The sequence below is a fragment of the Giraffa tippelskirchi genome, chromosome 6, assembly GCF_054371585.1.
Source record: "Giraffa tippelskirchi isolate mGirTip1 chromosome 6, T2T-mGirTip1v1.2.pri, whole genome shotgun sequence".
Classification (NCBI taxonomy): Eukaryota; Metazoa; Chordata; class Mammalia; order Artiodactyla; family Giraffidae; genus Giraffa; species Giraffa tippelskirchi.
In genome coordinates this window covers 125948108-125972590 of record NC_137280.1, presented here as the reverse complement: position 1 = coordinate 125972590, position 24483 = coordinate 125948108, and the positions used below count along the sequence as shown (strand labels likewise).

The following is a 24483-nucleotide window of genomic DNA, read 5'->3' as shown; positions in this document are numbered from 1 at the left end:
AGTTGTGGCTGTGGGCTCTTTATTGCATCATGTGGGATCTTTTGTTGTGGCACAGGGACTCTCTAGTTGTGATGTGCAGGCTCAGCAGTTTCACATACAAGCTTAGTTGCTTGAGGCACATGGGATCTTAGTTCCCTGACCAGGGATCAAACCCGTGGCCGCTGCATTGCAAGGGGGATACTTAACCACTGGACCACCAGGTAGGTCCCTGAGCACCTTCTAAGTCTTGAGGGCCAGGTGTGCCTGGAGTAGGTTCCAAGGGCCAGGGCTCCTCATAACAGGGTAAGGAGGAGTCATGGTTGGTAGAGCTGCCTACAGGTCTGACATCTCAGCAAAAGGCAGTATGCCCTGGGAGTTCCCTCAGGGAAGAGGCTGGTTCCACATTGGCCTCAGCAGTACTTTTGCCTGCACAGGTACACTTCCCTTCCATCTCTGTTCTAACAGAGGACAGTGCCAGAAGGCTAAGGTTCAACTGCAAATCTTGTCCAACATTAACCCAGAGGGCAGGGTAAATGTTCAGTGGAGACCCTGTGTCACGTTGCCAGGTACAGAATGAGGCCGGTTTTGTCAGACCACCCTACTGTGGGCCACGGAGCAGGGATGGGCATTTCCTTTTATTTTGGTCTCACTCTACTTGCCAATTATGATCATCCTTGGGTGAGGCCTACAGCATCTCATTTAATTCTCACAGCAATGTAAAGAAGCAGGGATTATCATGCCCATTTAACACTGAGGGAAAAGACTATGAGGTGACTGGCCCCTCACTGGTCAGAAAGTGAAAGCAGAGCAGGGCAAAGCCCACTGTGGCTGACTCAGGATCACTTTCTTTATCTCCAGTGTCCCCACTTGATTGTGAGCCTGGCCTCAGCCTGGAGCTGGGGCGCTGGGGTACTGGGAGAAGCCTGAGCAAGGCCCCTGCCCTCAAGGACAATGAGGGAGCGGCTCCTTGCCTTTTAGCAAACCCTAGCTCTCTCCCTTCCTCCTCCCCTTCCCCCTCACCTCGATTCCTCCCTACCCCCGCCTCAGCTCCCCAGGGCCAGGGGGCTGCGCCTCTGTAATTGCAGAGTAGCCTGCACAGGGCGGGGAAGAATCTGACGTTTCCAAAGGCCTTTTTGATGTTGGTGATTATGGCGATGATGAGGCTGTCCATCTCCCACCAAGACTGGGGCCTTTCTTTGTTTTTCTCTCAATCGGGGTCTTTCTGCCTCTCTCTGCCCTGAGGACTGGTGGGGATCAGCACTTGCTCCTCTTTGGGGGAGGGAGAAGGACTGGCCGAAGTGAAACCTGGGGAATCAGCCAACCCTTCACCTTCCCCGAGCTCTAGGGTGTTCTGATGTGATCATTAGCATAATATTTGCATAAGGAACAATTGAGGAGATTGGAGTCTCGCCTCTGAGGAAACACCTGCCAGGAACTGTGAATGAAAGCCTTTCCCGCCCCCCACCCTGAGATCCCTCCCACCCCCACCACAGGATGGGGGAAGTGGCAGGAACCCAGCGTGCCTAATGACGACGATGATGATTACAATGTGGTCAGAGATCACAGTTATCATTCCCAGAATGCCTACTAAGCTCCAAGCACTAGAGTGTGTCTTCTGTTTTCTCTTAGTCCTCACAGCCACTCAAGGTGGCACATTTTATTATTCCATAATACAGCTGACAGAGGAGGAAGTTGAGGCTCAGCTGCCCCGAAGTCATCTAGATGGTGACAGTGGCAGAGCTGAGTTTTGGAATAGGGCGTATGCCCTCACGCCCTCAGCCACTTACAGCGGATTGGGGTGCTTTGAGCTCACCTCCGATCTCCGTGGGCCCAGGGAATCCCAGGAAGATGAGAACAAGGGCTCCAAGACAGGCTCCTACACACAGACACACACACGCTCACACACTCATGCACAGCCGCTCTGCCCTGCCCCCACCTGTGCTTCTGGAGGCAGAGGAGCTGGGCTGACTTGGCTCATAACCAGGTTAGCCAAGATCCAATTAGCTAGTTAGCGCAGGCAGAGCTGGGGGCAGGCAGAGCACGCAGGAGGGCCGGGACGGATGGGTCGGGTAATACGCAGAGACAGCCAGAGACAGCGGCTCCGCGCTAACCTGATAAGCAGCTCCCAACATCAATGAGGCCCAGCCTGGCAAGCAGAGGAGGCCCCAATCCTGGGCGGCTGGAGAGGGTGCAGGGACAGCCTCTGATCCTCCATTCCCCGGCCCTGGCCACCACACAGCCCTGAACAGAGCCCTCATCCTGTGGCCTCCCGTCAGCAGCACCCACTCCTGCTCTGCCTCCTCTGAGGGTTTTGGGGTAGGCAGCTTCTGCAGGATACGTTTTCATCAAATGAGTTTGGGAATGTCTGTGTCAGGCAAGGAAGGTATGGGTGAGACCATCACCTCCTCCAGGTGGGAGGGCAGGGCTGAAGCAGCTGGAGGAATTGCTGGGGACCGGTGCTGAAATAATAACAGCTATTATTTGTGGAATTTGCTATGCATCAGGCACTGGGGAAACCATTTATATGTAGTCTCTCTTTTATACCTTCAACAACCCTTTGCTGTAGGTACTATTAGAATCCCCATTTTGCAGATGAGAAAACGGAAGCTTACAGAGGTTTAGAAACTTGCCCAAAGTCACACGACTATCAAGACTCCTCAGCCTCAAAACCACCATACTTTGTACTACCCCTGAACTGGGTGCAGGATTAACAATAATGTAACTGATGGTCATACTTCTTGATTTTTTTTTTTGTATATAATTCTTTTGCTTTAGAATTTACAAAGGCTTTTTGGATTTATCCTGACAAGTCCATAAGGTAGATGTTTTATTTCTAATCCCTACTTTGCAGAGAAAAGAAAGCAAGGCTTGGAGGGGCAAGGTGACCTGCCTGAAGCTTCATAGCTGGTGAGTAACAGTCAGAACTTGAATCCAGGCCAGGTCCTTCTGCTCCTAGTCTAGTGCTCTTGAGGAGACAATGGAAAGAGAAAGAGACATCCTATCCCTAAATCAAGGGTGGCTGGTTCATCTATTTACTCATCGGTCACAAGCCTGTTTGAACGATTGTGCAAGGCACTGTGCTGGGCATGCTTATTTAGGGGTGGAGAAAGCAAACGTTTTCCTGTCCCCATGGAGCAGGTGGAGAAGAAAGCCTTGAAGTTCAGTGCCAGGGATGTGGGGCTGCATTGGTCAGGGGACACCAGGGAATGAAGGCCCAGAGAAGGGTATGCCCCTTATGACACCAGGTCATCTCTGGTCTGATTTCCTCATTTTGCACAGGCTACAGCTGAAGCCCAGTGAGTTAAGTAACCCCCCAAGGTCACATGTGGACAAGCGACTCTAAGTTTCCCCTCAACCCGGGGCTCACAGCAGCATATGCTCAGTCACTCAGTTGTATCCAACTCTTTTCAACCCCATGGACTGTAGCCTACCAGGCTCCTCTCTCCATGGGGTTTTTCAGGCAAGAATACCGGAGTGGCTTGCCATTTCCTACTCTATGGGATCTTCCTGACCCATGTCTCCTTCATTGGCAGGCAGATTCTTTACTACCGAGCCACCTGGGAAACCTTTACAGCAGAATGGGGACTTCTTTACCTTCTGAGCTCGAAGTTCTGTCTGACATCCCCTTACAGCCACCAGTGAAGGAAAAGACACTGTGCCAACCATCCCTAGGGGGAAGTGCCCCCACGTCCCTCTGTCTGGGCTCTGGGAGAAGACAATTAGCTGAATTCTTGCTGCTTCAGGCCATCTGGGGCTTTGGGGTTGGGACTCCAGAGAAGCAGAGATGAGTATTAAGCAAGACACCATGAGGAAGGCAGGCACCAGCATCTGGGCCACACCCAGGAGAACCTCGGAGTATATCTGTGTTCCTCTCGGCTTTCCCTGATACTGGCACCAGAAGAGTTAAGACGTCCCCAGCCCAGGAGACTGAGGAGCTGTCTGTGCAGGAAGCTGCTCTCCCAGTCCCCAAGGCCTCAGGGAGTGGGGAGGGGAGCCGCTGGCTCAGTCTCTTTCCCAGGCTCCTCAGCCTCCCTGGGGATCCAGCTACATGCCAGAGAGGTAACCCTTGACCCTTCCCCCTCCCCCACCCGCCCTCCCAAGCCTAAATGGGTAAAGACTCTGATCCCTGCTCAGGGTGCTGGGAGTGTGGGATCCCCCCCTACTTCCTCACCTCGGTTTTCCCACCATCTCACTTATTCCCCTTTGCGCCTCCCTTCACTCTTGTTTCAGAGTCATCATATTCATATTCAGACCCCTGAGTTTCTCCCCTTCACCCCAGTTCTGAGGCCCCAAGCCTCTCCTCCCAGCCCCCTGCATTTGTAATTTTCTAAAAATAAAAGCCTGTGTTTCAAGTAGGCAGCTCCGGAAATATACAATCCAGGCCAGGCATCCGCCGGGTGGGGTCAAGGAAGAACCCTGTCCAGAGAAATACCCAGACACAACAGCCCCCACCCTCCCAGGTAAACACAGGAACACAGTGTGTTCCTGACGAGAAAGAAGGTAGGAGTGGGGGATGGATGTGGGGAGTGGAGAACACTCCTCTGGGTGGGGCTCTTGAGCTAAGGTCCCTAACAGAAAGGGTCGGGTCTCCCTGTGGCCACTCCTGTCTGTCTTCACAAGTGATTGCTCCCCTCCTACTTCCTCAGCAATTACTTGGTGAGGTGGGATGCTGCCTTCCCCCATGGAATCATCTGGAGTCAGGACTGTGGGTGGCAGAGAGACTGGGACCAAATCATACCAGACTTGGCTAAGACCCACTCCCTCACTGGCCCTCATGGACCTCCTGGCTGGAATTTGTGTAACTGCCCAATTTCAGGCAGTCACAAGCAGTAAAAATAAACATTTGAAGACGTCACAAGCCATAATAATAATTAACTGGAAGAATAATAGCTCACATTTTTTTAAAGCACTTACTGTGTGTCCAACCTGGGCTAAATATTCACGTGTCATGTGTGCACGCTCAGTTGTGTCTGACTGTTTGCGACCCCATGGACTATATAGCGCACCAGGCTGCTCTGTCTATGCAATTCTCCAGGCCAGAATACTGGAGTGGGTAGCCATTACCTTCTCCGGCGGATCTTCCCGACCACCCAGGGATTGAACCCATTACTCCTACATTGGCAGGCGGATTCTTACCACTGTGCCACCTGGGAAGCCCTGGTCCAAATGCTACATTCTTACTTAATCCTGTCAGGAGTCAATTTTTATCATCCCTAATTTATCGGCAAGGAAACTGAGGCACAGATTGCTCAAGAGCTGAGCCAGCCCCAGGTCATGCTAGTAAATGGCATCCTGACAGCTGACTGACCCTTGTTAACCCCAGCCAGTCCGACTCCTGCAGCAGCCTCACAGGCGGGAGCCCCACTGGCCTGACCGCTTCCTTCAGAGGGAGGCTGGGCGGGGCCACAGCCTCAACAGGGCTCACCCACAGCACAACAGAGAAGGAGACAAAGACTGGAGAAGCTGCCCCTCTCTCTGCTGAGCATCTTGGGGTCCTTTCCCAGCCTCTTGCCTGGCCGTGGTGCTTTTCCCCATACCTCGCTTTTGACCCTAAAGAGAAGGAGCTCCTCTTCTCAGGCCCAAAGGAGCTGTCCAGCTCTTCCTCTACCACACACAATCAAAACCAGAGAGCAGGCATTTTGAATTGCAGCCTTTTGGTTTTAGACAAAATGTATCTGTCACATGGGAATTTGATGGTGTGCCGGTGCCTGGGAGAATCCCACCATTAAAGTCAGTAATACAGGTAAACACTTAGGCCAGCACCCAGCATATATATACAGTAAGTGGATTAGGGGGTCCCTCATGGGGCCCCTGAGATGCATCACCCATGGTAATACTATTGCTAGCATTACCAGCTTATCAGCTACTGGCTATTATCAATCTCAAACCTGATACTGTGCTGAGTACTTTAAAGACATTTAGTATTTTCCATGACCTATAAGTTAGATGCTACTCATCCTCATCTTACAGATGAGAAAACTGAGGCAAAAGTCTCATAGTACACGAACGAGCTGGGATTTGAACCCAGGCCTATAGGTAAGTGGCTTTCTTATAGTCACTCGGCTCCTGAATGACTGGCCCTTGTGCCTGTCACACAAGTACACAGGCCCCTCTGGTATAGTTGGCAGCATTTCCTGAAATTCCAAAACTGCTCCAAGCAATTCTGATGGGAGTGTCCTGCAACTTGGGTCAGGCTTTGCTTTAACCCTCCAGTTGGCTGCTGGCCAGCACTCATCTTCCTGTATCAAACTCTTCTGATCAATAACTAGGGGATGCTTTTATGTTCATAAAGCACCCACTAAAATACCATCTCATTATTATAATTCTTGATAGTCCTTCCCACCAAAGAATCCCCTTTCCCTTTTCCTGTTTGTCAGCTGAGCTACTAATTTATATGTCCCCTTTGTCCTTTGCTTTTAGGTTCTACCTGATCCTCCCTCCTACTTGACCTTGGGGGTCCAGGATAAATTCCATTTAGACTCCCCCCTCCCCACTCCTACCCATATGGCCTTGAGACAGAAATTTAACTCTAGCCCCTGTGTCTGCCCACCCTGTTATCTCTTTCTTAATATTTCTCTGGACGTCACTCCTGCTTCTCCTCTGACTGCCTCTGGTGTCTCTATCATTGCCTCCCTCCCCTGAGCCAATGCCACAGAACCTCCCAACATGTGTAAGTGTGACTGCCTGGAAAATGTAACTTTCAAAGAGACTGAAGTTGAGTGACAGCAAACAGAACCTTGGAGACCCAGACATCATCTCGGGTATACATGGACTCAGCAGCAGGAACTTAGACATAAGGCAAGATGGGAGAGAGAGAGGGATGGGACAATCAAAAGAATGAGCTGGAGGGAGAAATGGGAAATGGGGGAGATGATATCGATTCAACCAGGCCAAAAGAATCCTTGACTGTCAGTGTTGGAATAGCCCTTAGAGATCAGCCAGTCCAGGAGTGGCAAAGGAGTTTCAAGTTAATGCTAAATGATGAATAGCAGCTGCCTAGAGTGTGTCCTGAGAAGAGAGTGTCATTATTGATTAGCAATGTCTGCCATGGGCACTGGATTAGAAATGGTAGCACGGGTGCCAGAATTTACATCCCTGATCTAGTTTCAATCTCTTCATTCTGGAGCAACCCAAAGGTGAAGAGACCTGTTCAAGGGTTGTACATTGGAGCAGATCTCAGGGCCCTTATTGTCTCCTAAAATCCAAGTGAAAGTTGTACGATACATCCTAGACAAAGACAAGGGACCCAGGGAAAGTGGATCCTTAGTATGGGATAACCAGGAAAGGATCAGCCAACTTGAAGCTGTGGAGAAGACCGTGGAGGCATCCCACACTGGACACTGAATGAGTGCTCAATTCTTACTGGGTGATCAGTTGACTGGATGTGCCCAGTCCCCGGTTGTATCACCTCTGACCTCTGGCCCCTTCCATTTTAGTCCACCCAGGGAGGACAGAAGACTCCCTGGAGCAGAGACCCTGGCTCTCTCTAGACAAAGAGTCGAGAACGCAGTCAGAGGGAGGCAATGGAGGGGGAAATGGTCTTGAGGCAGGGATGGCCCCCACAGGAGCAAGGCACTGACTGTGTTGTGGAGAGGGCCTTGGAGGAGATGGCAGTTAGGAGACCATCACAGAGGCACCTGTGCAGGTTTGGTGTGTGGGCCAGAGGAGAAGAAAGAACCTCCAGGTGACAAGAGCTGCAGAGTAGGGATAATGATACCCTGACAAAGTAGCGGGGGCTTGGAGCTTAGCCCGGCCAGGGTGCTGGCACCACTAAGCCATGATGCACCACTTCCAGGCGAGGGGGTGTGGGTGGTGGGGGGCAGGGACGTGGGCCAAGGTGCCCAGCATCAGCACAGCCTTAGAGGTTTGCTATTGAACTTCTGCCTCCCTCCCAGTCTCTGTCTCTGTTGCTTTTCCCTTGTCTTCCTTTCCCAGCCTGTCTCTTCCTTTCTCTTTTTCCTCTCCCTGTACTGCTCTCCACTATAGTCTCCACAAAGAGCAGAAATGGGGAAGGGAGTGGTGACAGTAGAGGTGACACCAAAAGATCTGGGAGCTGCTTTCCTGCCGATCACCTGCCCAAGGCTCGGAAAAGAACCCAGGCTGTGAAAATGTCCAGGAGCAGGGGATCCAATGTGGACACCACACCCAGTTTACCACACAAGGAAACTAATAGAAGACCAGAGAAGTGAAGACCCCGCCCAAGTCAGTATCACACTGATTTGCATACTACTTTCCATCTCCCTTCTGCTGCTGAGCACTCCTAGATTTTTCCTAAGAACTACTGCTTCCCTACCTCTGTCCATGAGATCTTAGGGTGGCATATGACTGGAGCTGGCACATCTGTGCCATCCATCCCTGGGTCACAAGTGTTGGTAACAGCTGATCCAGTAAGATCAGCAACGGGTCTTTTTGTGGAACCATTGGAAAAGGAGTGCTTTTTTTCCACTGGATTTGTCCATGTTGGTAAGTTTAAGCCTAGAGCTGCTTAAAACGTTTGCGGAGTGACTATTAAAGAGTAAAGCCAACACAAAGGAGAGGAGAGCAAAGAGCTGAAGAGAGATGCCAGATGACATTGTCTAAGTGCCTGGATCCAGCTATACCTGAAGTCTAACTTTAGACTTTTCAGTTATAGGAGTAAAACTTAAGCCAGACTGTGTTGGATTTACATCAAAGAGACTCTAAGGCAGCTTACAGAAACAGGAGGACAGAATGACCACCAGAGACAGAGACAGTTGCAGGAATGAGGACCAAGTCTGATAGGAGAGCAAAGGAAAGTGAAGCAGGGGGAGGGCTGGTCCATTAGGATCACTGAACTGACATTCAGCTGTGAAACAGGAATACCAGAGTTTATTGGAAAGAAAGCACAGCTGAAGACGATTCTGCAGGTGGGTTAATCTGAGGTGGGGTGAAAGCTTTTTTCCTGCTACATAGGCTGTCTATCTGTGTACTAACAGAAGTCCACCTGAGCCCCCAGCCTGCACAGGGTATAGGTCAACAGAGGGTGAGGAGGAAGGCAAGGGTAGTTGGTATTTATTTTGACAGTCAGCAGCCAGTTGCAACGGACGTCCCTATTAACAGCTCTTAAGACATATAACAAGCTTCATTCCAAAACAGATCTTAAAAGACAAATGAAAACATTCAACCAATCCCTGCTTATCACGTGTGTTCAGCATTGCCCCTCCCAACCCATTCCTTATCAGACGTCCCCAGATTTCATCTGATTTACAGGATACTAAGTGATAAACAAGAGACACAGAAGGAGGAACTAAGTCACAAGCTTGACTCATCCACAGTCCAGGTTGCCTGGCTCCGATATGTGCCAGATGCAGCCCAGGGTGGGTTATCACAGCTTTCCTTGCTGTTACTGTATGATATGCTGAAACCCCATTGATTATAACCTAATGGGATGACCTCCTGGGGACCACCAACCTCGAGCCTTGTCTGTGCTGCTTGGAGGAGGTGCCAGGTGCAGATGGGCATGGTGGGAGGAAATCATGCCCTGTGCTGATAAGAAACTCCCTTCCCTTGTCCCAGACACACTGATGTCTGCCTGTCAGGGGTGAGAGGGAGGACACGGCCCTAAAGAAAGAGAGGGTGGGGGGTCTGTTGCCTGGTGCCTGGGAGTTACTTCTCTCTTTACCTTTCTCCATTTCTCCCACTTCCCCTCATTGGGAAATGATTGATGCTTTTTTTAAAAAATGACCTAAAAATACATTTATGTAGTATATGCGTATATATGAAATTCAATATATAAAAATACATACAATATTCAAGCAGTTGTCATTCTCCCCGTTAACTCTGATTTTAGAGAAATTTCCATGCTTTCCAGTTAAGATCTACTTCATCCTTTCCTACAGCAGCATGGTAATTCTGTTTATTTATCCACTCCCTTACTGATGGACACTGAGGTTGTACCTGACTTTTTTACTGTTGCAAACAAGAACATCTCACATGTTTTGTGCGGTGAGCACCTAATACACCTTGTGCACACGTATAAGTGTTTCTTGAGGATTCATTCCTAGAAGAGAGATTGCTGGCTCAAAGTGTGTATGAATTTTTCATTTTGAAAGGTACTGCCAAGTTGAAGTGGAGACCTTTTTCCTGTGAAGGGGCTGAACCAGGGATGAAAGGCACCTGGGGGAGAAAAAGCATGAGCTTTTGAGTCAGATGTGTTCAGGTTCAAATCCTGGCTCTCCCGTCTCCTTCCTGTGTGACCCTGGATAAGTCACTTAACCTATCTGAGCTTCAGTTTCCATAACTGCAAGGTGGGACCATTAAGCGCTGCCTTACAGGCTGTTGCACGGGTCAACTGGCTTCCTGTAGGTCAAGCTACTAGCGTGAGCCTGGTACACAGTAGACTCTTGGCCGAGGTAGCACCCTTTCCCTGTCTGGACCCCTTCTGTGTTCACTGTGGGAGGACAGCTCTGGGGAGAGGCTGGAGAAGTGACTTATGAAGAGTGTTAGGACAGAGTCAGGACTCTAGTGATTCCTTCTACAGGTCACCCAGGCACTTCTCGGAAATAGGGACCATTTCAAGTAAAGCAAAGGATCTGCTTTGGAGAACACAGCCTGGGGCCATCCTCTGGAGGACCTTTCACTAAGTGATCCTTTCACCCCAGCCACTGCCCTCATGTTCTCATGGAAGAAAAAGAGTGGGCTGGGTAGATTTTATTTTAGGGCATGACTGGATTGCTCTCAGCACAGACACGGAACAAAACAGAACATGCACAGCAGACAGGACTCCAGTTGGGCGGCAAGGTGAGATCTCTGTCCTGGAGAGCCAACATGTGTGGCTGAGGAAAATGTCAGGGCCGCCTGCTGGAGATCCCGGCTCAGGAGCCAGCCCTTCTGCCTCCATTCAGTGACAGAGTGGCCCTGTGAAGGGGTCTGGAAAGTTGGCAGGCGTGGCCATCCTTTGAGGTAAAGGCCAGATTGTGTCCATAGGCCCAGTGGGATCCCTGGCCATGCTCAGAGCCCCTCAGCTTCAGGTCACTGTGCACCCTCCCTCGACCTTCAGGGCTGTTTCTTCCTGGAGATCGCATGGGACATGAGTATCCAAGACCGGGCGGCCCTTCTGGAGGAGGATGAGGATGTGAGCCCAGAGGCTGCTGTGATGGGGCCCAGTGGGGTGACTGTGCCAAAAGAGGCAAAGCTGGGACTTCCCCGGCAGTCCAGTGGTTAAGAATCTGCCTCACAATGCAGGGGACGTGCGTTCCATCTCTGGTCAGGGGACTAAGATCCCACATGCCACGTGCCCCAAAAAAAGAGGCTGATCTGAGCAGAGTGGTGACAGCCATGGTGATGAGGGCCCCACAGGTGCAGTTGGGATGAGCGATGGCTTAGTCAGGGAGACTGTGGGGGCCTGGTAAGGCTGTACTCTGTAATTGGAGTCTGAACACTTGGTTTTCAGTCCCAGATTCATCTATTACAAGCTGTGTGGTCTGGAGGAAACAGGTTACCCTCTCTGACCTCAATTTCTTCATCAGTAAAATGGAGACATTAATACCACCAGTCCTATTTCCCTCAATGTCTTGATCAGCAGGTGTCTTTATACCAAAGGGCAGGAGCAAATTCAAGTGGAGTTAGTTCGCTAAAAAAACAGCCTGGAAGGGGAGGAGATGACTGAGCAGAACTGGTCACATTATCTTCAGAATGATTTCTTGTGTCCCCTGGAGACTTCTGTTACCGTGACTCTATTTCCTGGTTCCCAATTCCTGGACTCCGGGGTAGCTGAGATCTCTGGCTCTTGCCTCCCTTAGCATCTCCCTGTGATGATCTGGCTTCCTGCCCAGGCCCCACTCACTGGTGCTGGTGTGCTGGTGCTGACCCTGCAGGCCCCTGGCTCCCTCTGCCCAGCCAGGAGACAGAGCTGCAGCATGCTGGAAGGAACTATCAGGAGGGTTGCCTGAGAGCCAAATGCTGTGCATAACAGGAGCTGATTATAGGGGTTGAGGGCTGGGCCCAAGTAGTCTCACTCTAGGGGTTGGGAGAGTTTCGGCTTCAAGCATGATTCTGCATCGAATGGTGGGGGGTTAGGTAGGGAAATGTATCCTCCAAATGGTCAAATGGTCCCTTAGCCCATTGTGGAGGTGGGTCCTAGAGCGAGTGGCTTTCCTGTCGTGCCCATGCCCTTATTCGTGCTCTACAGAGATGAGCATAGGACAAAGACTTCACACAGGAAAACCAACTCTCCTCACTGAGATGGGAGACGAAGGCCACTCAGTTCCCATCACTGCAAAAAGGGTGACAGAGAGGAGTAGGACTGACCAGTGCTTGTCAATAAATGGGAGGGGCCAGAGCTGGGGTGAGGATCCCAGTAGGGGAGGGATGGGAAGGGAACTGTCCTTCCTTGGGCACCTGGGAGACGGTGGATACTGCGCCTGCATAATTTTGTTTATCCTCACAACCCCCTTGAGAGGTAGGTGCTATCTCTGTGGCTCTGTTTCACAGAGGAGGAAACTGAATGTCTGAAGGTTAAGTCATGCTGCAAGGAAAAGGCTGACATGGGGTCTAAACCCAGGACTGCCTGTCTGACTGTTAAATTGATGCTCTGTGTTCCTCGCCGACTTCCCAGGGCCCAGGCCCTCACTCCTACGTACCCACCTCTCCCAGACCTGGCCTCCATGCCCACAACCTCCTCCTAGTGCTGTCTCCTGAGAGCTCCTTGAATCTCTTCACTCACTCCTCACTCTGCTTCCTCTTTGGAAACCAGCCACAGGCTTTTTTCTTCCATCCGAGGGAGAGAAAATGGTCTCATTCCCCACCCCCAGGTCTTTCCATCCTCTCATCCATCCAAACCTTAGCATCTCTCTCTCCTCCCCATCCCCTCTCCCTTCTGGTTTTTTTTTTTTTCCTTTCTGTTTATCCATCACTAGAATTCACCCCCCTTTCCTCTTGCCTGTAGGTTCTGTGGCTATAATCAAATCATAACTTTTATTAAATTTAAGATTACTTTTTAATGGAATCAATTTCTTGTGTGGTGCTTCTCTGCCTGCCCGCGGGCTCTGCCGGCTCTGGGCTCAGCATCCCCACTCGCACAATTGTCTCTGCCACTGGCATTTCTGGCTAAGCTGCCTGAGAAGGAGGGGCAGGCCTGCCATCTCTAAACACACACACACACACACACACACGCACACACCAAGACACACCTTCCTGCAAAGCCTCAGATACACAACCCCCAAGCCCCAGGCACCCACGCTGAGTGGTGGGGGTTGGGGAGCCAGATTGAAGTGGCCAGGGCAGGAGGAGGGGAGCTGCAGAAAGACTGAGGGTGCAAAACAAACACAAGCTCAGCAGACATTTCTCAGCCTGTTAATTTCCTACAGTTCTGTTTCCCAGCCTCAAAAACAAGCTGGTTTCTGCCAGTCCACCCCCTTCCCCTGCCTGCATTGTGCAGCTGGTGAGCAGGGAGAAGTTGCAGGGAGGAGGGGGTCCAGAGGAGCTGGGAGGGGACCGGGTCCTCATTTGATTTATAGAAGGACAGGCAAGATGCAGAGATGTCTCAGAAGCTGTGACTCCCCAAAGAGAAGCCCAACTGGAAGATTTGCAGGCTGGACCGGTATAACCAGACAAAGCTGGGTCTACAGGAGGAGGCAAGTGGGGCAGGGGCTGCTGCAGGGAACATTCTGGAGGTAGGAGGAGAAACAACTTAATGGACAGGGGCTGGGGAGAGGTACTGGGGGGAGTTCTCATGATGAGGGCCTGTAGAGGTGGTTTGCTGATTCAGCAGAAACTTGCCGGCCTCCTGGAGCTATCCGGGCAGCGCTGGGCTCTGCTCCAGCTTTCCTGGGAGGCTCCCTGGACAGTCTCAGGTGGACAAGATCATGGGTGGACAGGTGGATCTGAGGCCACAGAGTGGTCACCCTTTGGCTTTTCACACTGTCCTCAGTACAGTGTGAGGTGTAACTGAGGTGTCCTCAGTACACCTTGGTTACTCAGGGTCAGGAGGGTTACCTCATGTCCATCCCAGCGGGTGGTGCATAGCTTAGGGGGTAAGGGCACACTTTGGCATCAGGAACTCTGTGAATCTAGACTCTGATGCTTTCTGTGTGACTTTGAGCAAGTGACCTAACCTCTCTGAGCTTGTTTTCTCTTCTGTAAATGAGGATTCAGGCAGATGACGCATGTGGAACATCTAGCATAAAGCCCAGAACATAGCCAGAGCTCAATAGATGAATTGTGAGTATTTGTAGTTTGTCTTCTCACCACCAATCAAATGCAGTCATACCTGTGTCCCCAAGGCCAGTGAGGCAAGGGGTAGGCTGGAGGGCAGTCCCCACCATGCAGGCCTGGTTCCTGGATGCAAATCATGCCAGGACCAGAGTCCATGATGTGAGTGACGATGCAAGGACTGGAACCCAGGACATGACAGGTCTCTTCTCCCTCCTGCAGGAGGATAAGTGGCTGACAGTGGGGAGAGGGAGGGACTGGCAAAGGCTCCTAGACACAGAAGGTCAAGTCCACTCCTCCAGCCCTCACTGTCAGGGACCAATGAGCTGGAAGTGGGGGCTCCCTCTGGGGCAGCAATGAGGGAGAACTTCCTGTGGCTGATTCTCCCCTTTAGTCTCTGAGCCACCTGTTGGCTCTGAAGACTTAGAGGGCTCTGACCTTCTGAGAGCAAGCCCAGCAAGAGGAGTCTGTGAAGAATTCCTTAGGCACTGTGCATGAGTGACTTTTGTTTTCTATTTCTGTCCTCCAGCTCTAGGGGGAGGAAGAGACTGGTGGAGAATATGAACAAGGGGCAGAACTGGGAAGGGCTGCTTCTGTCCATCACAGGATAACTGAAATCTGCAGCACAGTCCCCTTCAGGGCTGTGCTTTGGGGCCTGGAAGCTGCTTTGGAGCAAGAGACGGGTTGGAGCCCCCTTCCATAGGCTAGAGCTGACCTCTCACCTTTCCCTTCCCTCTGAAAGGAGTCTGGTGCAACCCAGCGTCCGCCTCTGTCTGACCTCAGGGACAGGCATGTCTGCCAAGTGTGCACCTGGACCTGCATGCCTGTAGGGTCTTGTCTGGGCCTGGATGTTCCCATGAATGGGTCACACAGAGAAAGTTTCACTGCTCCAGGGGACTTCTGAGGTCTGACTATTATTCACTCCAGTTCCTCTTTCACTTACAAGGCAAGCAAGGCCTAGACAGGGAGAGTCACAGGGAGTAAGTGGAAGAGCCTGACCAAGGTCTCTAGAATATTCCAAGGCTGCCTGCTGTGCTCTGCTTCCCTGACTGTGGATATAGGTGTAACCCGTCTGCCCTTACACCGCACATGCTTACAGTTTACCGTGAGCTGACATTTTACATGCAGTTTCAGCAACCCTCTAAGACAGGCACTACTGATATTATGATCCTCATTTGACAGATGAGGAAGCTGAGACTCAGAGAGGTTGAATAACTAATCTAAGCTATAAGTGTAAGTGATTGTGTTATAAATGTTAGTTGGAATCTAAAACCAGAATGTCTGCTCCTGGCATCTGGCTCCTCACCCCTCCCCTGTGTTGCTATTCCTCACCTGGAGCTTCATAACGTATCCTCACTTTCCCTTTCTCCTGTTCTCTATGTTCACCATCTCTGTAGCCATTACTGCCAGCTTCCCAATTCTCATTTTCTCATTTCTTATTTCAGCCTAAGCCAGATAATCCCCAGAGATACAGGGCAGGCTCCGTGTTGTTACTGCACCCCTCTTTCCTCTATCGTCCCTGTCATCTTTGCCAACATCATCTTCAGCATTATCGTATTAGCATCAGCACCACCTTCACCAGGTATAAATCCATAATTGCAAAGGACTGTGTCCCTAGGGACCAACGCAAACCTAACTCCTGCCATGAGATGAGACAGGACAAGAGAAGAGAGCTTACAGTCTACTCCACCCATGTATACGCACGCCCTCAAGTAAAGATATAAAGCCAGAATGCAGAAAGGCAGTCTCCCTCTTAGAGACTTTTCTGGAAATAAAAGGTGGGAGAGAGAAGTTGCAAACAGCCAGAGTGTCTGTTGAGGGAAATTAATCAATGGCCAAGGAGATTGCTTGTCATCTTTCAATATCTATAGAAATAACAAGCCTCCAGGGATGGGGGGGTGGTCAGAGCTCGAAGGGAACAGAAGATCAGAAAATATTCTGCTCAACCCATGCCTCTAATGAGCTACAAGGGAAAGATGGAAGCACAGGCAGCTTCCACCCACTTTGGGTGTTGGCCAGTATCCCATCTTCCCAGTCACAGCAGCTCTTACAGTCCCTGGATGCCAGCAGCAAGCAACACTGCCCAGGAGTTTTAAAAATTGATTATTCCTTTGGGTCCAAATTCCACCTACCTCTCAGCCCAAAGAGTCTGCTGGTTGGCTCTCCCCAGGTGTTAGCTGCCAGGGGTGCCATCGTCTTACCCAGGATCAACAGAAGGGAGGGCACTGACTCCCCCGACCAGAGCCTCCACCCAGAATTCCACCCAAAGCCCCAGAGCTCCCAGGACCTAGAGGAGATTTTCCCCCTGGTTGTGTTTGGAATTGGCTGGTTTTCTGGGCACCAGGCCCAGCTCAGTTTAATTTTTGTTTATTTTTATGTACAGATTCTCTTCTGTTTGGGGAAGAGCTTTGTGTAAATTATTATTATTTATATGATAAAGAATAAATCACACCAAATAAAAAAACCCACAATCTCTTTTTCTCAATAGAATTACTAAATTAGGGGCTGAAAGGAACAGCCGATATGCTGGGGTTTGGTTTCAGGAAGCCTTTGGACATGGATTCTCACAAAATCTCTTAGTAAATGGGCTCTGTTATCCTGGATTTGATGCTACTCACAGCCTGCAGAGGCATACGGGGCCTCCCAGGAGGACCACAGTGGTTTGAGCCTAAGGGTGCTGGCTTCCTGGTCTTCCACACATCCCATCCCTTGGGAGATGAGTCGGGCCTTTTAAAGTGATTTGCTAACTCAGAATGGGAAAAGGGGAAATAGAGGAGTGGAGGATTCTTGCCAGAAACATGATCAAATGCCCTGAATTGAGGTGGGGGTAGGGTACATAGGAGTTACTTGAATAGTGGCATTATTACATCAGGGGAAAATGAGCCAATCATTTCTTTGCCTATTCATTAAATTTGCATGCTATGAGTCTATTGGTTGGAACGGAATGAGTCAGGAGGCAGGGATGCAGATGGGCAGAGGACCAGCTTGGCCCAGAGAGTGTCCCCAAGTGGCCCCCATCCCTGGCCAGAGTCGGAAGATCAATCACCAGAAGCACTGTCCCCCAATCTCTGGGTCCACTCTTGCATAAAATGTTGTTTGGGGACTAGAGAAAAGCACACCTTAGGATAGGAATCCATTTCAGGGCTAGTTTGCTAAAGGCCAGAGAAAGAAAAAAGTCAGAAGAGCTATTTTTTCTACCTCCTAGGATCTTAGGCTACCAGAGATTTAAAAAAATAGACAAATCTGGCAGCACTGTAGACCAGCTTTTGTTCAAGCTGCATCCTCTTCCTAGAATGGACTTCTATCTGCCCACCCATGTCCTACCTTTGCTTTAGGCATAGCTAAGCCCACCATTATGGCTCAGAGCAGGAGCTGTGGATCCTCTTTCTGAGCTTGAAAATCCACCCAGCCATTAACAGCTGTTCAAAAGTTGGATAACCCTGAGCCTTAGTCTCTCCATCTGTAAATGGGATAATAATAGCAATCATGTGCACGTGCAAACACACACACACACAGAAGGGGCTTATAGTGAAGAATAAGTAGGAAAATCCATGTAAAAAGAGCCTAATATGTAGTAAGTACTCTATGCGGTCATTATTTTAAGTAATACTCCAAAAAGCTATTCCAGAACTCCCCAACCAGGAATTAATTGTGCCTGCCCCTCTAACCCCACCCCCAGCCCATGAGTATTCTGGGAGCACAAAGCTTCAAATCCTAAGGTTTCCACCTAAGTAGTTTTTCACAATCTGTCCTGAATCAGCTTTATGGATGCATGTGGCAGTCCCTAGCCAAACTTTGCACTTAGTGGATACTCAGTAAGTCAATAAATGTTTGTTTAAAAAGTTGTCCAGTGAGTCAAATTCCCAAATCATGTAAATCTCACTGAATTCTAAATCATCTGTTCTAGGACCACAAAACACCTGGTTCAGACTCCCCCCAGCAGACCCACCCCCCACCCCCACACACACCCCCATCCCCCTGCCAGCAGAACAGCACACATGGAACAATGGAGGTGGGCTGGGACCCCAGGAGGAGGTGAGGTGGGGTGGGAAGAGATGGAGCACGTGAGGAGCTCGACCACTTCCAGGCCACATGAATCAATCTCTTTCCGGGCCCTTCCACAGGGTACTTAAAATTCCACCCTCATCTTTGATTAACTAGCTGATCTGAGACGTGTGTGCTTGTACATATTGTCATCCAGTCAGAGGGGTGGGTACTGATCAGCTGAAACAGAACAATGAACTGTTCAGGCCATGACTCTGGATTGTCTAAGAGGCCCCTTGAGAGGTGGTTCACACAGGTCCATATGCACTTGCTCATAAATACCTATACATTTACATACATATGTCTCTGTGGATAAACACTGGGCTTCCCCCGTGGCTCAGCGGTAAAGAATCTGCCTGTAATGCAGGAGACACAGGAGACGGGGTCGGGGGGTGGTGGAGGGTTTGATCCCTGAGTCAGGAAAATCCTCTGGAGGAGGGCATGGCAACCCACTGTAGTAATTTTGCCTGAGAATCCCATGGACAGAGGAGCCTGGCAGGTTCCAGTCCATAGGGTCACAAAGAGTCAGACTGAAGCAACTTAGCATGCACACATGCAGGTAAACACTGGTCCTTTTATCTTGAAATACATTCAGTAATTCATTTATTTGTTCACTGATTATCTACTGAGGGCCTACTATGTGCTAGCAGGGTCAGATGCTATAATGCAGCAGTGACAAGACAGACAAAATTCCTGCCCATACAGAGTTTACTTTCTAGAGAAAGAAGAGAGCAAGAGGAGACATGGAAGGAGATAATTTAACTTCAGATTGTGAAAGTGCTATAAAAAAAATAAGACAAGGGATGGAGAGTGACAGGCCATGTGGTGGGGGCTCCTTTAGGCTGGGTGGGTTGGGCAAGTTCTTAAACCTCAGAAAAATCTGGGAAACGAGCATAAGTGCAAAAGCACAGAAGAACTGCTTTGGGACCAGCCACTCTAACTATTTATGTCTTTTTGAGGCAAATTTCAATCAGCCCTTATTGCATGTACACATATCTTTCCGATGCTCTCAGAATCAAGTTCAACTCCTCAATGAGGCCTATACCCCCCCCACCGCCCCCAACACAGACCTCCTATCCCCACCCCCAACAGGCCTCCAATCTCCCTGGCTTCTTCAGTTCCTTGAATAAGACAAGCTTCTTGCCACAGGTCCTTTGCACAATCTGTGCCCACCACTTTGAATGCTTTTCCTTACCGTCTTTCTCTAGTTAAAGCCTATTTCCTTTGGATGCCAGGAAGCCTTCGGTGGTCCACCCTTCCACAATTAATCAGGTTCCTTTTTTAGATGTTTTCACATTATCAGGTTCCTTTAGTCAGATCCCTTATCTTATTTAGTAATTATGCATTAATTCTTGTGCTTATCTGATGTTAGTATCTGAGTTCCCCACCAGTAGGAACCTCAGGAGAGTTGGGATCTTGTCTGTCTCCCCAGCTGTTAGTACAGTGCCTGGTACCTGGAAGGTACTTACTAAATACTTGCTGAATAAATACTTATGGCTTCTGGAGTCAGCTCTGGGCCCCACCAGTACAAGTCCTCAGTGACACATAGACGAGGGGAACAGGATGAGCTTAGACAAGGGAGGAATCGGATAGGGGAGGGACTAAAAACCATGGGCTAATGGGGTGTGGGTGAACAGCACTCAGGAGAAAGAAAACTTTAGGGGGCTGCAATGGCAGCTTTCAAATCCTAGGAGTCCTGTCACACACTAGAGGAAGACCACATTAATATGGGAGCCAGGACGTGGAGGACTGGGCTGTTACCAGGAGGTAAGTGAAGTTCCTTCTAAGGAAGGTCTTCTAATAATGAGAAAATTCAGGAGTGGAACCGGTGCCTTATAAGCTAGTGAGCTCCCTGTCCTTGGAGGTTTGTTGTAAGCAGACAGGAGAAGAGAGAGAGGGGGGCCCTGAAGTCTCCCCTGAATCCAAGGTACTGTGATTGGGGTCTACCAGGGAACCAGGTCCCTCAACCCCACTGCTAATCAGTCCTTTCAGCTGTAAAATAGGGGCCCCAGGCACTCAGGAATACTGTGGGGGCTGGGTCATTTCCAGCTTCCTTCTCGGTGGCTGTTCTTCCCATCCTCCCGGCCTGGCTCTGAAAGGGCTGGGGAAGGGGGTGGGAGTGGGGGAGGCTCTTCCGAACGTCTTAAGTGGATCCCCAGCTGGAGCAACGGTGCATATTTTAAGTGGAGTTTACAGACAATAGATCTCTCTGGGGCTTGGAGGGGAAGGAAGCTGAAATTCAGGACCATTCTGTGAATTCCCAAGTTCTTTGTATCCATTGTATAGGGAACAATGCTGTTTGTTCAGCACATTCACTCAAGGTGGGAGGTGGGGGGGGGATGGTTAAGCCCCAGTGTTTGGAGGTTTTTAGAGGGGCGGGCTGCTCGGGAGTGGGGGACCCTTTCAGGGAAGGATGGAAGCTAGAGGAGCTAGGGGTGGGTGGAATGCAGGGAAGCTGCAAATCTGGCTGAGTGGCTTTGCGTTCCAGGGTAGTACCCCCCAAGGAGAAAGAATTGCTCCCTTTCACTCCTCCTGACCCTTCCCAAGGGACCCCAAGCCTCTGAGGCTACTGACCTTGACCTTAATGTGTTGACCAAAGGCGACAAAGGATTGAGGCAGGGAAGTTTGTTGTTGTTTGGCTGCTAAGTCCTCTGACTCTTTTGCAGTGTCCCATGGACTGTAGACCATCAAGCTCCTCTGTCCATGGGATTTCCCAGACAAGAATACTGGAGTAGGTTGCCCTTTCCTTCTCCAGGGCATCTTTCTGACCCAGGGATCAAACCTGCATCTCCTGCATTGGCAGGCAGATTCTTTACCACTGAGCCAGCCGGGAAGCCCCGAGGAGGGAGGTACCAGGTGACCTTGGACAAGTCACTTCCTCCTTGAGATTTCACATGCTTGCTGTTTTCTCGGTTGAGGGGTTGACCTAGAGATGGTCTCACAGTTCTGCCTGTTCAGACATTATCCATCTCATCCCCAACCTCACCAAGCTTAGGCCCCTCTGTGACTCCCCACCCCCAAGCCTCTTCCAGCAGTATGCCATCTTGGTTGCTGGAGAAGGTTGTGCATCCTCAGAGTAATGAAAGCAAGAGGCACAGCCCCATTTTGAGTCACAGACTCTTACTAATAAGACTCCCTATTTATTGCATACATTATCTCATGCTGCCTGGATATAAAGCCCTGCCCTCCTGCCAGGTGATTCACCTTAACCTCTCTGAGCCTCAGTTTCTCCTCTGTAAAGGACACATAACAATAATGATATCTATGTCACTGGGCTTTTATAAGAATAAAATGAGATAATGCACCTAAAGTATGGTGTCCGAAAGGGATGTCGAGTTCATAGATGTTAGCCTTGTACAGACAACCTTCCCTACCATGGGTTTTACATCCGAGGATATGGAGAGCTGGCTGTATTCACTGTACCATGCCATTTTATATAAGGGACTTGAACATCCTCAGATTTTGGTATCTGCAGGGGCTCCTGGAACCAATCTTCCATGGATACCGAGGGATGACTGTGCCTGTATATAATTACTATCTCTTTTTTTAGATAAGGAAATCAAGGCTCAGAAAAGGTAAGTATCACACAGTGAATAAATGAGGGCATTATAATTCAAACCCAGGCTGGCTGATTCTGAGGCTGAGTTGCTGACCATACTCAAGGCCTCCTGCAGGGATGGGACTGATGCCTGCTCTGAGCTGGCCTGGCCTGACTTTCCAGTAGTACCTGCCAACACTCAGAAACCAAAGAGTCACATTGTTTAACCAGGGCTGGGGTCTGAGGCTCCCCTCTATCCCTTCCTCTAATCCCGCTGTAAACTGGAATTCCTCCACCCCTCCACAATCCCGCTAGGCAATGTCTTACACAGGAAGAGGCGCCAGGTCAGGAGCAGCCTTGGTGCTCCTGGGCTGAGTTCCAGGGCTGAGCCATTGCATCTGGCCTCTGAGCTACAGTTTGGTTGGTCCTGGAGAGAAAACCTGAGCCTGGAGGCTGAGACCTGGCCCTGTGTTTCTCTGGGGCCATCATGCAGCCTGTCTGGGCCCTGGATCGTCACAGAGCCGGAGCTGAGATAGACATAGGTCCGTGAACTGAGACAGAGCTGGGAACAGGAAGAGCCAAGGCCCAAGCCTTGGGGGACCACAGGCTGGGGGTGGGGGCTGAGCCATGGTTCCTTCCCATTCCTATCCTACCTTTCCACCCACACTAGTCCAGCCTCACTCCCACCCCAGCTCCCACTCATTCAGTCATTTCCCTCCCTGGCTCATGGATCTCGGTTGAATGAGAGGAAAGAGAGAGAGGAGTCGGGGAGACAGAGGAGTGTCCACTCTGCTAATGTTAAACCATTCTCATTCTATGAATGAAGGTGATGTGGGTTCAGGGTGGAGGGAGGTGGGTGGAGAGAAGCACTGGGTAGGGCAGCCTGAGATGGGGTTGCCATGGCAACAGCAGCCTGTCAGAAGCCATGCCTTCAAAGCTGAGGTGCCAGTGTTGCAGGTTCCTGGAGGAGAAGGATGGCGGATACATGTCTGGGGTAGGGGAGTAGTTCTGATGTGAGCCCCGTGGGACTCCAGCTCCTGGATTCCAGATCAAAACCCTAACCTGAGAGGGAAGTGGCATCACGCAATGCTTCCTGGCTGACACCTCTCTGCCTCAAACCCTCTCTTGCTGAGTGTAAGGCAGGCATGGGGGTGGAGTCTACACTGTGGGAGAGACTGAGATGGAAGTCCTCTGCCAACACTACCCCCTTTGCTTCAAATGGGGCAGGAGGGAGAGGGGTTCTTTCTCTGTGGGGAATGGGGCTTTGCTTTGTCCTCCATGCTAGAGTCAGGGGTCAGGTTCCACAAGCATATGGTCATCTGAGGCCTCTGTCTCCAACTCCCCAAGGGTGGCGTTGGAGCCTGGGAATGGGGCTCAGAGGGAAGCCTGGACTGTAAGTGAGTACTCAGACTGCACACTCACTCCCACCACCTGCCACCGTGACCCTCTGGCCACTTGGGGGGGGGGCATGGTGCAGCATCCCTAGGAATTGAGGGACAGGTCAGTTCTGAGACCTCAGGCAGCCCAGTGAAGCAGCATGGCTGGGATGTGGCCCCAGGAAACTTGCCTTGCATGGTGTTGACCCAGCAAATTCAGGCCACAGCAAAACCTGAGGGCCTTCAGGAGGCACCTAGCACCCTGCCACAGCCAGTTCCATCCCAGCCTCCTCAGGCTTAATGCTCAGCTGCCTACTCAGACCTTTCCAGAGACCGCCAACCAATCCATACAGCTCTCAAGCACCCACCACTTACCAGCCCTGGGCTGGGCATCGCAAGTGAGTCCAAATGTAATAGGGGAGATGGACACTTGCACAGCCTCCAGTGGCAGGTACTGCTGGCCCTGGAGTCATGAAAACCTGGGTTTGAGTCCTCACTGTGCTTCTACTAATTGGGTGACCTTAGGCAAGTTATTTTACTTAAGTCTCAGTTTCCTCATCTGTAAAATGGTGATGTTAATAGTAGCCAGCCCGTGGAGCTGTGGGGAGAACATATGTTTAATCCTTTAGCGCAGCTTCTGGCACACAGGAAAACTTCCGCAAAGGTAACTACCGCATTAGGATGAACCATGTGAGTGGTAACGTGGAGATAGAAGCAACGTGGCAAGGAGTGTTAGAGAAAAGAAAAATTAATCTTCTGAGAGAATCAGGGAGGGCTTCCTGGATGTGGTACCAATTATGAGCCTGAAGGAAGGATAGGATTCCTGGCTGGTGAAGGACAGAGAGGGTGCACCCAGCAGAAGGAACTTCAACAAGGAAAGGCATTTAGAGCTCTTACTTTATTTATTTTTTAATCCCTGTAATGTAAATTGGCAGCCTGAGGCGAGGCGGTGCTCTCTCCTACATCCCTATTTCCCCGAGGCTCTCCCACCCACCAGGAACCCTGCCCCAGGCTCCCTCCTCCTCTTCCTTTCTCTCATCCCCACTATTTTCCTCTTCCTCCTCCTCCCTGCTTTCCCTCTGGGAAGTAAGCTTAGAGGGAGCAAGTTGTACAAATGATGACCACTACCCTGTGAGGGCTTAGGCCAGTGATTCTCAACCAAGGGCGATTATGTACCCACCCCCCCTCCCCCAACCAAGAGACACTGGGCAGCATCTGGAGGCATTTTTGGTTGTTAGGATTGGATGGTGAGGGGAAGCTACTCACTTCTAGTGGGTAGAAGCCAAGGATGCAGCTAAATATCCTAGAATGCTCAGAACTGCGTCCCCCACAATAAAGATGTACCTGGTCCCAAATGTCAGTACTGCCGAGGCTGAG

The 24483-nt window shown here is 50.5% G+C and overlaps 1 long non-coding RNA gene across 1 annotated transcript; it reads left to right on the top strand.

Annotated features, from left to right (window-relative positions):
- Positions 1-70: 70 nt before the first annotated feature.
- On the top strand, positions 71-4841 carry LOC145511434 (uncharacterized). The gene is made up of 3 exons (XR_014057851.1): positions 71-200; positions 2831-2886; positions 3513-4841. It is a non-coding gene; the product is annotated as an uncharacterized LOC145511434 (long non-coding RNA).
- The last annotated feature ends 19642 nt before the right edge of the window (positions 4842-24483 follow it).